At 41.6% G+C, this 11,764-nt stretch overlaps 1 pseudogene; it reads right to left on the bottom strand.

Annotated features, from left to right (window-relative positions):
- LOC110322075 overlaps positions 1 to 8,395 on the bottom strand; it is a 12,880-nt pseudogene extending 4,485 nt beyond the window's left edge.
- Between the last annotated feature and the right edge of the window lie 3,369 nt (positions 8,396 to 11,764).

Here is an 11,764-nt window from a genome sequence, read left to right as displayed (position 1 = left end):
CCGCCTCTCTGCCGCCTCTCTGCCTCTCTGCCTCTCTGCCTCTCTGCCTCTCTGCCTCTCTGCCTCTGCCTCCCAAGTGCTGAGATTAAAGGTGTGTGCCACCACTGCCTAGCTTGGTGACACTTTTGAACTGGACTGCTGGTATCCTGACAACAGACTACTTCTAAACAGGTTCCCTTGTCTTATTTACCATCTTTTCTCCCCTACCTTTGGACAGTGAGCTAGAAGGGGGTCAAAGCATTTGAGAACCCTTATTAAAGTAGGTTTTGAAGCCTACACACTCCCCCAAATTTTATCACAGATTCAGAAAAGATAACAGGTCTCCTCACTGAGCAGATTTGCTGTCTAACTGAACTGAGTTCCTGGGGTTTATATAACATAGGCGCTGACTGGGCATAGTGATTCATGCTTGTAATCCCCACACTTGTGTTTAAGGTTAGCCTGGTATATAGACACTGAGTGCCAACTAAGTCTCAGATGTAGAATGGGTCCATGTCTTAAAAAACTAAACAAATCTACCAACCAAATATATTTCCGTTTGGAAAATCATCTCTGCACTGGATCACTGTGCTGCAGGAATCCATTTTGAAAAACCCTTGTTGAGTCTGCAGCTTGCAGTTCTACAGATTGAGGGATTCCTTCCTTGCGGTGGTGCCCACTTTGGCAACCCTGAGCAAGTGTCAGGTGAGTAAGCCCTGAGAGAGTCGGCCTGGAGAAAAGATGTGAGTCAGCACCACGGAGAGCTCCACACTTTGACCCCAGTCTGCGCTATAGGCTGGAGTGGAGCTCATTTACCCATCTTGGCCCCAGAGAAGCTAGCTACCAGAGCGTCTGTGTCCTGTCACAACCTCAGAAGCTTGACCATATTCCTTTAAGGTCCTCGGAGAAGAGCATATTGCCTGGGCCATGAACACCCTGTAGTTTTAGGAGACAAATGAAGACATTGACATAGCCATATGCTGTAAGGTTCCATTCTCATGAGAAGACACCAACTCGAAATAGAGAAAAGAAAACACAAAATAGAGACTGACTGCGCTACGTTGTCTCCATTTTCATTCCTTCCCTTTTTAACTTCTCTTAATATGTTATTCTGCAGACCATTTTTGTCCTCTCATATTCTTCACCCCTTTCTTCTCAGTTGTCAGCAGAGGATATGGACTGAGGACAGAAGTTCAATGATGTAGAAAGGAATAATAAAGATCAGGGATTAATGAAATGGAAATGAAAAGAATAAGGTAATCAGTAAAACAGTTGATTTATTGCAAAGATAAATAAGACTGACACACCCTTAACCAAACAAAAGACAGAGAACCAAATCAAGAAGATTAGAAATGAAAAGGAAGACATTACTTTACACCTGATAAACTATGAAACTCAGAGGACCAATAAGGAATAGCTTGAAAATGTATATTCCAATACATGAAAAAAATCTAGAGAATGTGGATAAATGTGTAGAAATGACCTACCAAAAATAAGTCACAGGTGTATAAACAACTGAAGCAAATTATAATGAGCAATAAAATTGAAACATTAATAAAAGGACTCCCAAAATAACACTCTCCCTGCCTCCCATCAGGCCTGATTGGAGTCACTGCTAAAATCTATTAGACATTTTGAGAAGAACAAATATTAATCTTCAAATTACTCCATATTACACAAAGGAAAGATATATTATCAAACTCACTTTATGAAGCTAGTATTACTCTGACACCAAAACTGGTAAGCACAGGCAAAAAGAAGATTGTAAACGAGTGATCCTGGTGAATATTGTCATTTTGTTGCTTTGAAGAGACACTGTGACCAAGACAACTCTTATAAAGGAAAACATTTGCTTGGGGCTGGCTTACAGCCTCAGAGATTGAGTCCATGGCAAGAAACATGGTGGTATTCAGGCTGGCTGGTGCTAGAGAAAGAGCTGAGTTCTACATATTGATCTACAGGCAGCAGGAGACTCTGCCACATTGGGTGAGGCTTGAGCAAAGGAGACCTCAAAGCCTACTCACACAATAACACATTCCCCCCAACAAGTCCACACCTATTCCACCAATGCAAAAACCTCCTAGTAGTGCTACTCCTATGAGCCAAACATTCAAATACATGACTCTGTGGGGGCCATACCTATAGAAACCACCACTAATATGGATGTAAAACATCAATAAGTCAGGCATGTAGCATGTGCCTTTAAATCTAGCTTTTGGCAGGCAGAGGAACAGGACTGTGTGTTCGAGACCAACCTGGTTCACAGAGTTAGTTCCAGGCCATCCAGAGCTCAGAGTGAAACCTTGGGCAAAAAACACAAACCAGAAATAAAACAAAATAATAAAACATCTCAATATTGCAACCTAAAGCCAACAACACATTAAAAAGATTTATTCACCATGATCAAGTTGGCTTCATTACAGGAATGCAAGGGTAGTTCAACATATACAAATTAAAAATGAAATATTCAACATTAAAAAATGGAGAAAAGTCACGTGGTCATCTAAACAGATACATATGTTCAACCTTTATCAAAGTTGAACACCCCCTTCATGATTTCCAACCCCGACCTTGGAATAGAAGGAATATACCTCAACACATCAAATCTATTATCAAAACTATGGTAAATGGGGGGGGGGGAATGTCAAAATAGATTTTTCTCTGAAATCAGGAATAAGACATTCCTGGTCTTTCCTCTCCACTCCTATTTAACGTAGTGTTATAACTCTTAGCTAAAGCAAAAAAAATAAAAATAAATTTAAAATAATAGAGAAAAACATAGGCAATACACTTCAAGATATAGGTATAGTGAATAGGATATTAATAATTCAGAAAATAGTAAGCATTCATTAACAAATGGGATTAAATAAACTTTAAAAGCTTCTGCACAGCATAGGAAGCAACTGAGTAAAGAGACAGCCTCAAGAATGGGAGGAAAATTACCAACTGTGTATCTGATAGGGACTAACAGCTGGAGTACTTAACTTAAAGTTTTAATTACTAAGATATTTCCACAAAGAATCCAGTTGATTCGTAGACTAATAAAACGAATAGAGAGTTCTCTTTGACTTTTTTTTTTTTTTTTTTTTTTTTTGGTTTTTCGAGACAGGGTTTCTCTGTATAGCCCTGGCTGTCCTGGAAACTCACTTTGTAGACCAGGCTGGCCTCGAACTCAGAAATCCACCTGCCTCTGCCTCCCGAGTGCTGGGATTAAAGGCATGCGCCACCACACCTGGCTGAATAGAGAGTTCTCAAAAGATGAAGTACAAATGGCTGAAAATCATATGCATAAAGAATAGCATGCTTAGACATGAGGAAATTGTAAATCAAGGCTACACTAATGTCCCATCTCACCCCCCGATAGAATAACTATCTTTAAGAAAACAACAAAGGCTGGTGAGATGGCTCTACAGTTAAGAGCACTTGCTGCTCTTACAGAGGATACTAGTTCAGTTCCCAGCACCCATATTAACTGGGTCGCAATCCTCTGTAACTCCAGCTCCAGGGAATCTGACCCACTTTTCTGGCACCCATGGGTACCTACATACATGTATGTATGTAGTGAAAATCAGTTTAGCGACTATAAAAATTAGTGTGGCTTTAAAAAAAAAAAACAAAACCTAAACCTAAATATAGAACTCTCACAGTTCCACCTATACATTTAACAATCTAAAATTATACAGTACATTGATGTCTAAATCTAGAGCAAATACCATGCCTGGGAGTATACCCAAAGACTCTAAGCCAATGTACCACAGATATTTATTTATTTATTTATTTATTTATTTATTTATTTATTTATTCATTTATTCATTTATTTAAGGTACTGGTATCAATAGTAGGGTCTTGAGAATGTTTATCAACAACTCTACCATTGAACAATATTCCCAGCCTCCAGAAACTTGGTTTTTGTTTGGTTTTGGTTTTGGTTTTGATTTGGTTTTTGTCCAGAATACCCTTGAGTTCCCTCTGCAGCACAGAAAATCTTAAATATGACAGCATCTTATCTCAGACTCTGAGCCATTTGGATAATAGACTTGACCCATGAAGACCAGCTTACACATGTTTATTGAAGTGATGCCTATAGCTAGGTCATTGGATAATGCCTTGAAAGGGACAGTGGATTTCCTCTTCCTCCTGTGTACCTGCTAAGTGAAAAGGTGTCTGCCGTGGTACCAAGGCCACTGAGCTGTTGGCAGCAGAAGCAACAGAGCAAACCACTCTTGCTGAGAACCTCTGGAACTCTGACCCAGACCCAGCACGTCCTCTTTGCAAGTTAATGATATCCCCCCCCCCTTTTTTTTTTTTTTTTTTTTTTTTTTTTTTTTGGTGAGTCTGAGGCTGGAGGGACACCAATTCCAGGCCAGCCTGGGCTAGGTAGTAAGACCCTGTCAAGAAAAATAGATATAGAAAAAAAAAAAAAACAAAATGAATAAACAAATTTTAAAAACCCACAAAACCAGAACAGATAGTTGGGCTGGGGAAACGAATGGAAGGGAGACAAAAGCAGAAACGAGAAGCATCTCTAAGGATCTTTACTAGATAAAAGCTGGTGACTTTTCTGAGGTGATTCCTCCCGTGACACAGAACTCATTCTTTAAGGCACCTACTTGAGGAGTAGGTGGTTTCAAACAGCCTGAGCTACCTGGCATTCCCTGGAAACAATGTTGGATGCTGTTATCTGCTGACCCACAGCTAGAGGGTCACCAGCTACAGGCAGAGGTGCCAGGGGTGTCCTGCTAGTGACTGCTGGAATTGGTGGCATCATAACAAGTAACTAAACCCAGTGAAGCCAGAGGCATAGTCCATGCTTTCCCGGTCTGAGAACTGCCCAACAGAGTAATTAATATTCTTCACTACTACTGTGACCTCAGGAGCTAAGAACATAGTGCTCTCTCTACTGGAGTCGCCTGCCATAGGGGAAAGTGGGAGCAGAGAGACAAGAGAATGATGATCATAAGACTTGATTATAAGTGCCTGCAGAGGCCAGAAGAGGTTGTTGAATCACTGGAACTGGTGTTATAGACAATTGTGAGGTTCCATGTGGCTGCTGGGAATTAAACCTGGATCCTCTGGAAGAGCGGTCAGAAGTCTGAACCTCTTAGTCATCTCTTCAGCCCCAAATTTTATGCTCTTTAATTTTTGTTTGTTTGTTGAGACAGGGTTTCTCTGTGTAGCCCTTGGCTGTTCTAGAACTAGACCTGTACACCAAGGTGGCCATGAACTCAGATCTCTACCTGCCTCTGCCACACAAGTGTTGGGATTAAAGGCACACACCACCATGCTCATGTGCCTTGAAATTGTTTATCATAGTGGCGCTTCCCTAAAGTTTTTTTGGGAGGGGGCACATCTTAGCCTACTCTGTTAAGGGCAAGTTCTAGATCTCTTTTCCAGCATATTAGGTCCCTTGGTCCCTCTTTGCACTGAACCAGCGAAACCCTAATTAGTCCCCAAAGACTTGAGATAGAGAATGATGCAGAAGAGGTGGTGTGACATCAGTGAGGCAGCACAGTTTCTGGTCAGGTCCCTCCTCTCCTGTCTGTTCACTCAGGACAGTGATCCTTAGTGTGAAGCCTTTGGCATGGATCCTAATGTTTTCTCTGTCCCCTCCACACCACAGGGATTCAAGTGCCCAAGATCAACCTTCAGTGAAGAGGGGCTGAAGCTGACCAATGTGCAACTCTGTTCCCTCACTGCTCAGAGACACTTTTTAAAATGTATGTCATGTGAAGTGAAAGGAGAAGATCCAGTGGATGTACAATTCCACGAAGAGATGAAAGATCACCACTGGCGAGGCCGTCCTTGAACTGTCTAAGGAGTCAGGGTGGGGATGAACTTCCCTTGCCCACTGAGTTGCTTCTTTATGCCTGGTTGCTCCATGGTACCTACTGTTAGGAACCATGCATAGGAAAGGCTTTTAAAGGGAAAGTCTCTAAGCTGAGAGCTGAGTGGATGGAAGGAGTTGGCTGTATAGGAGCCAGTGCAGGGAGGGAGGGTGCAGCTCTTACTGTGGCAGTCTTGAGCATGGGAGAAAGGACATAAAATAAAAAGTTAATACATTTCTTACTATGTGGAGTTATCCTAGAGAATATTATTAGCCTCATGTCCAGTGCAATTCAAATGCTGACATTATAAATCCCTGGGTGCTTACTGTCTTTTCAATGTTGTGAACAGCTAGGAAAATATACACTTAAAAAGTATTTTGTGAACAATAAATCTCAGTAAAAATAAGTAAAAAACAAACTTCAAAAACCAGGATATTAGTTGGGCATGGTGGTAAATGCCTTTAATCCCAGCAATCAGGAGGCCAAGGCAGGTGGAGGAGTTAGAGGCCAGCCTGGTCTACAGAGTGAGCTTCAGGCCAGTTAAAGATTTCACAATTCAGTGCATCACAGAGGAGAGAAACAAAAGCTGTACTCTGTTCAGAGGAGACGGACACCAGGAACTGGAGGCTAGCATCACACCAACTCAAGGCTGTGTTCACTCAACCACCTGCTTCGTTTACACAAACCTTTATTCTGATCATGTAAAGCTTATCAAAAAGTTGAAAGAATAGTCAAATTAATCTTCCGTCACTTCATCAGTTTAACAGTTACTGCAACAGAACTACCCTCTGTGATGTTCTGTATAAAATGAACCAGAGCCTTTGCTCTCCTTGCTGAATGTATTTAAAGTTGCAGACGCAATTCACAGTTGCAGTGTGTCATCCCTCAGTGTTTTGCCAGGCATTATTTTATAAATCAAGTACTGCCACACTGCAGCTACATTACACGAAGCTTTATTTTGACAAGAGAAAGAGTCTCTGCTTGGGGAATATAGGATTGGTCCCTGCCTGTTTACTTTGTAGATCATTTTCGCAGGTCACCGCTGTATTTCATAAAAGGGTGGGAAGATTATAGGAGCCTGGGGGCAAGGGGTACTGCTGCAAAGTAGTGTCTTCTTGATTGAGTCAGTCAAAACTCAAGCATAGATACGTGAGAGGCTCATGGAGCCCCACACCTAGCTGAGGCGCTTTGGCTCTTAAAGGCTTCTGGAGTACGGAGAGCCAGTTTTCTTCAGGGAAGCAGTCCTGTTAGTTTCCCATGCTCTGTTAATGACCCTATGCCCATGAAAATAAGGGAAGAATTGATTAGACTCAGTGGGCTGTGAAAAGAAGACATGAATTGGAAGGAGAATTTGGCAGGGTCAGAGTCTGGTAAAAGTAGGGGATTGGTATTATCAAAATATGCTGCAAACATGTATGAAGTTCTCAAAGAATGGAATAAAAAAAATACATACATCTTAACAGAGCCCATCAGCTCAAAATGCAGCTGATGTTCACTTTACAAAGGAATTTGATTTTTTTTTTTTAGTATATATATTTTCTTAAGATTTTATTTTTTTATGTATGTGAATATACTGTCGCTTTCTTCAGACACACCAGAAGAATGAACTGGATCCCATTACAGATGGTTGTGGGCCACATGTGGTCGCTGGGAATTGAACTCAGGACCTCTGGAAGAACAGTCAGTGCTCTTAACCACTGAGCCATCTCTCCAGCCCCCAGGAATTTGATTTTTAATTGAGTTATTTTATCAAGTAATAAGTTTGTACATCTTCTAACACTTCTGAATTCTAATTGTAACCACCCAGCATAAGGATCCAAGAGAGTGAAGGTTAGTAAAAGTTGGCTGTCAGACTCTGGATCTACGCTACGCTTTCCTTTGTATTTTGAAGTAAATTCTTGTTTGATAAAACATACCAGATTTTTAAAAAATAAACAAGTGAAGATGAATTTAGATCCTTCGAAAATTAAAACAATAAATCAGAACTTCTCTTACCTGTGAACAGTGGCTTTCAGGAATACTGGGGAAGCCATGACGTTCGTTTTGATAGCCTCCATTGAACATGAAAAAGTTGAGGGGCCCATAATATGAGTTTGTGTCTTGCCCCTTTAAGAACATGTAGTGGTCAGCTATAAAATGTCCAGAAATTGGGTTCAAACCCAAGCCAAGTATAGAGGCTGCCAACATGTAAACTAAAGATTTAATTCCAAAAACATAATAAACTATAATGTTAAAAGTAATCTGGGTCACAATATTGTTTCCAGATAAGTAACTGGCTTGGGGTTGACAAAATAAGGTCGAAGTAAAAGAAACAAAGGCTGAAAAGCAACCCATACAAGCTTCCTGAAAGTGGTGCAGAAGAACCAGCCCTCAAAGTCAGAGGGCACATCCACATCAATGCCAGCAGCCCCAAGGTATCAATGGTGGTCTATGTGATACATTTTATAGGAAACTGAATATGGAATCCCAAAAGGGAGATTAGTAAATATTCCAAACCAGCAGTTCCACAGGGCCCCGTGGTGGCCAAAGGGGAAATTGTGGGAAATTTCATGGATAGCTGTAATGTTTTTCCGCCACGCCACCGGCGCCATGTCTGCGTGGGCAGAAAACACCTTGGGGTGGGTTCGCACTGCAGAGCTAAACTTCCTGAAATTAGAGATGAGCTACAAGAAAGAATACTATTTATTAATTACACGCGGGAGAACCCAACCCTCTCCCACATGTCCCATTGTCTCTGCTCAGTCAGTGTCCACCTCAGATTTTACAGTTTTATAAAAAGAGTTATTTTATGTGTATAAGTGTTTTGCCTGCATGTATATATGTGTTCCACATGTGTTCATGGTGTACAGGGATGTCAGAAGAGGACATCAGATTTCCTGGAACTAGAGCTACAGATGGTTGTGAGCCATCATGTGAGGGCCTGGGTCGTCTGTAAGAGCAGTAAAGTACCTGTAACCACCGAGCAATCTCTCCAGGACTCACCTTGTATTTTGAGACAGAGCCTATCACTGAACCTGAAGCTCACTGATTTGACTAGGCTTACTGGCCAAAAAGCCGCAGAGATCCCCCTGTCTCTGTGACCCCTGTTCCAGAATGAATGGCACGTGCATCTGTGCCTGGCTTTCCTGTCAGTGCTGAGGTGCTGAACCTGGGTCCCCAGGCCTGCATGACAAGCACTCCTGACTTCTGAGGTCTCTCTCCTGCTGTTTCATTCTTATTTGTTGCAGTCATTTAATGATACATTGTTGCTGCTTGCTGATGAGCACCTCAGCTAATTCCATCAGTTAGCTATTGTGAATTCCATAATGCATATGAATGTGCAGGTATGGTATTAGATGCTGATTTATATTCATTTTAGAGGCAAAGCAGGAAGTGACTAGATGGAAAACTTACTTTTGGTGTTTTGGGGGAATAATAGAACTTTTAAGAATTTGTCTAAGAAAAAGTCATACTGTTCTCCATAATAACTGTATGGTTTATGCCCCAATAGCAGTGTGTAAGAGTGTCTTTTCTCTGTATCCTCCTCAGTGTTTAAACAGGAACAGTCATTTTACTTGGGATGGGATATTGCTGTAGCTTTATTTACATTTCTCTGATGTCTAGGATACTGAGAATTTTTTAACCTATTTCTTGGCCATTTGTGGGTTTTTTTGTTTGTTTGGTTGGTTGGTTTTCAAAGAGTGTCTCTTCAGATCATTTGCTTCTTTTAAACTTGGGTTGCTGGGTGTTTTATTGTCGTTATTAAAAAGTCCTCATGTACTCTAGCTATTAGCTCTGTCACATGACTTGCTGGCAAATGTCCTGCATTCTGTACATTGTCTTCTTGCTTGGTTGATTACTCTCTCTCTACTCAGTTTAGTAAAATCCTGTTTTTCTATTGTTGCCTTTTACCTCCAATCCAGAAAACGATTGTGTCAGTACCCCACTTGTGTCCCCTGTGCTATCTGTCAGTTGTTTCTGGTCTGATATTTAGGCAGTGATGCCTTTTGTGATTGTATTTCGTTGATTTGATTTGAGACAGGGTCTCATCCGAATAGCTTGTCTGGTCTGGAACTCACAGTGACCTGCCTGCCTGGGATTAAAGTTGTGTGCCTCTAAACCCAGCTTGAGTCCGTTCTTAAAAATAGGAGTCAAATTTCAATATCATGTGTGTAGATAATTCCATTATTTTGTGTGTCCACTTCAGTTTTTCATCAATATTATGTAATTTTCACTGTTGAAGTCTCTTATTTCATTGGTAACATTTACTTTGTGCCATTTAACTACTTATAGACACTGTGAAGGTGACTGACTTGGTGGTTTTCTTTCTTACCAAGTTTTTTTTTTGGGGGGGGGGTGGATACAGAGAAGCTAAAACATTTTAATTAAAAAAGCTATTTTGGGCTGGTGAGATGGCTCAGTGGGTAAGAGTACCCGAATGCTCTTCCGAAGGTCTGGAGTTCAAATCCCAGCAACCACATGATGGCTCACAACCATCCGTAACAAGATCTGACGCCCTCTTCTGGAATGTCTGAAGACAGCTACAGTGTACTTACATATGATAAATAAATAAATCTTTAAAAAAAAAAAAGCTATTTTATGTAAGCTAGGCATGGTAGCACACACCTTGATTTCCAGCACTCAGGAGGCAGAGCAGGCTGAACTCCGTGATCTAAGAGACAGTCTGGCTTACAAAAACCATATTCCAGGACAGCCAGGGCTACACAGAGAAATCCTGTCTCAATTAAAAAGAGAAAAAAAGATTTTGCATGTGAGCTTTTGCAAGTTCTGCCTGTATGTACGTACGTATGTATGTATGTATGTATGTATGTATGTATGTATGTATGTATGTATGTGTCAGAGGAGGGTGATGGATGCCCTGGCACTGGAGTAGCCTGTTGGAGACCGACACTGAGCCATAAGCCAAAGTCCCCCCTTTTTGAGACACTTCTGACCTTTTGCAATGACAGTGGACAGAACACCAAGATCAGATAATAGCAACTGCAAACTTGCCAGGAAAAACCACAGAGTGCTCCCTGAGCTAAGAGTAGATAGTGTTCCCGGGCAGGTATGCAGAGCCACCCCAACCCCTGGGCGGAGGCAGAAGCAAGTTTCTCCCTCTTTACTTCCTCCTTCTCACAGCTTATATTCTGTAACCTTTTCCCCAATAAACAGACCTTGACAAAAATTGCAGGGTCTCCTCCATCTTTCCCACCCATCCTTTTCCAGGCATGGTCCCCCTTGGACCCCCCTGAATAACTGGGTCCTGCAGGTCGGGACAGTAGCCAATGTTTGTGAGCCACCATGTCAGTGCTGGGAAGCAAATCTGGAGCCCCTGCAAGAGCAGCACATTCTCTTAACCTCTGAGCCATCTCTCCAGCCCCCAAAGTAGAAACCATCTTTAAAGATGTATTCTTGTTGTGTTGGCAAGATTGGTCTTGAAGGGAAATGAAATTTAAGATAAAATTTGAGACCTGATTTATGTAACTTATGTCAAATAGTCCAAAGAAAAAGTTGTTTGCACTGAAGTGGATGCTCACAGCCAGCTATTGGTTGGAACACAGGGTCCCCAATGGAGGAGCTAGAGAAAGTTCCCAAGGAACTGAAGGGGGCTGCAACCCTGTAGGTGGAACAACAATATGAACTAACCAGTACCCCCTGAGCTTGTGTCTCTAGCTGCATATGTAGCAGAAGATGGCCTAATCNGNCATCACTGGGAAGAGAGGCCCCTTGGTCTTGCAAACTTTATATGACCCAGCACAAAGAGAAGGCCTGGACCAAGTAGTAGGAGTGGGTGGGTAGGGGAGCAGGGGCGGGGGGGGNATAGGGAACTTTCAGGATAGCATTTGAAATGTAAATAAAGAAAATTTAAAAAATTTTTTAAAAAAAGTTGTTTGCAAGCTTAGAAGCCTGGGGCTGAAAACACTGCAGTACAAGGCTGTTGAAAGATGTTCAACCAACTTCAATGTGTTTGACTTATT

The sequence above is a fragment of the Mus pahari genome, chromosome 5, assembly GCF_900095145.1.
Source record: "Mus pahari chromosome 5, PAHARI_EIJ_v1.1, whole genome shotgun sequence".
NCBI lineage: Eukaryota > Metazoa > Chordata > Mammalia > Rodentia > Muridae > Mus > Mus pahari.
The sequence above is the reverse complement of the archived record's forward strand: the minus strand, read 5'-3'. Positions and strand labels throughout refer to the sequence as shown.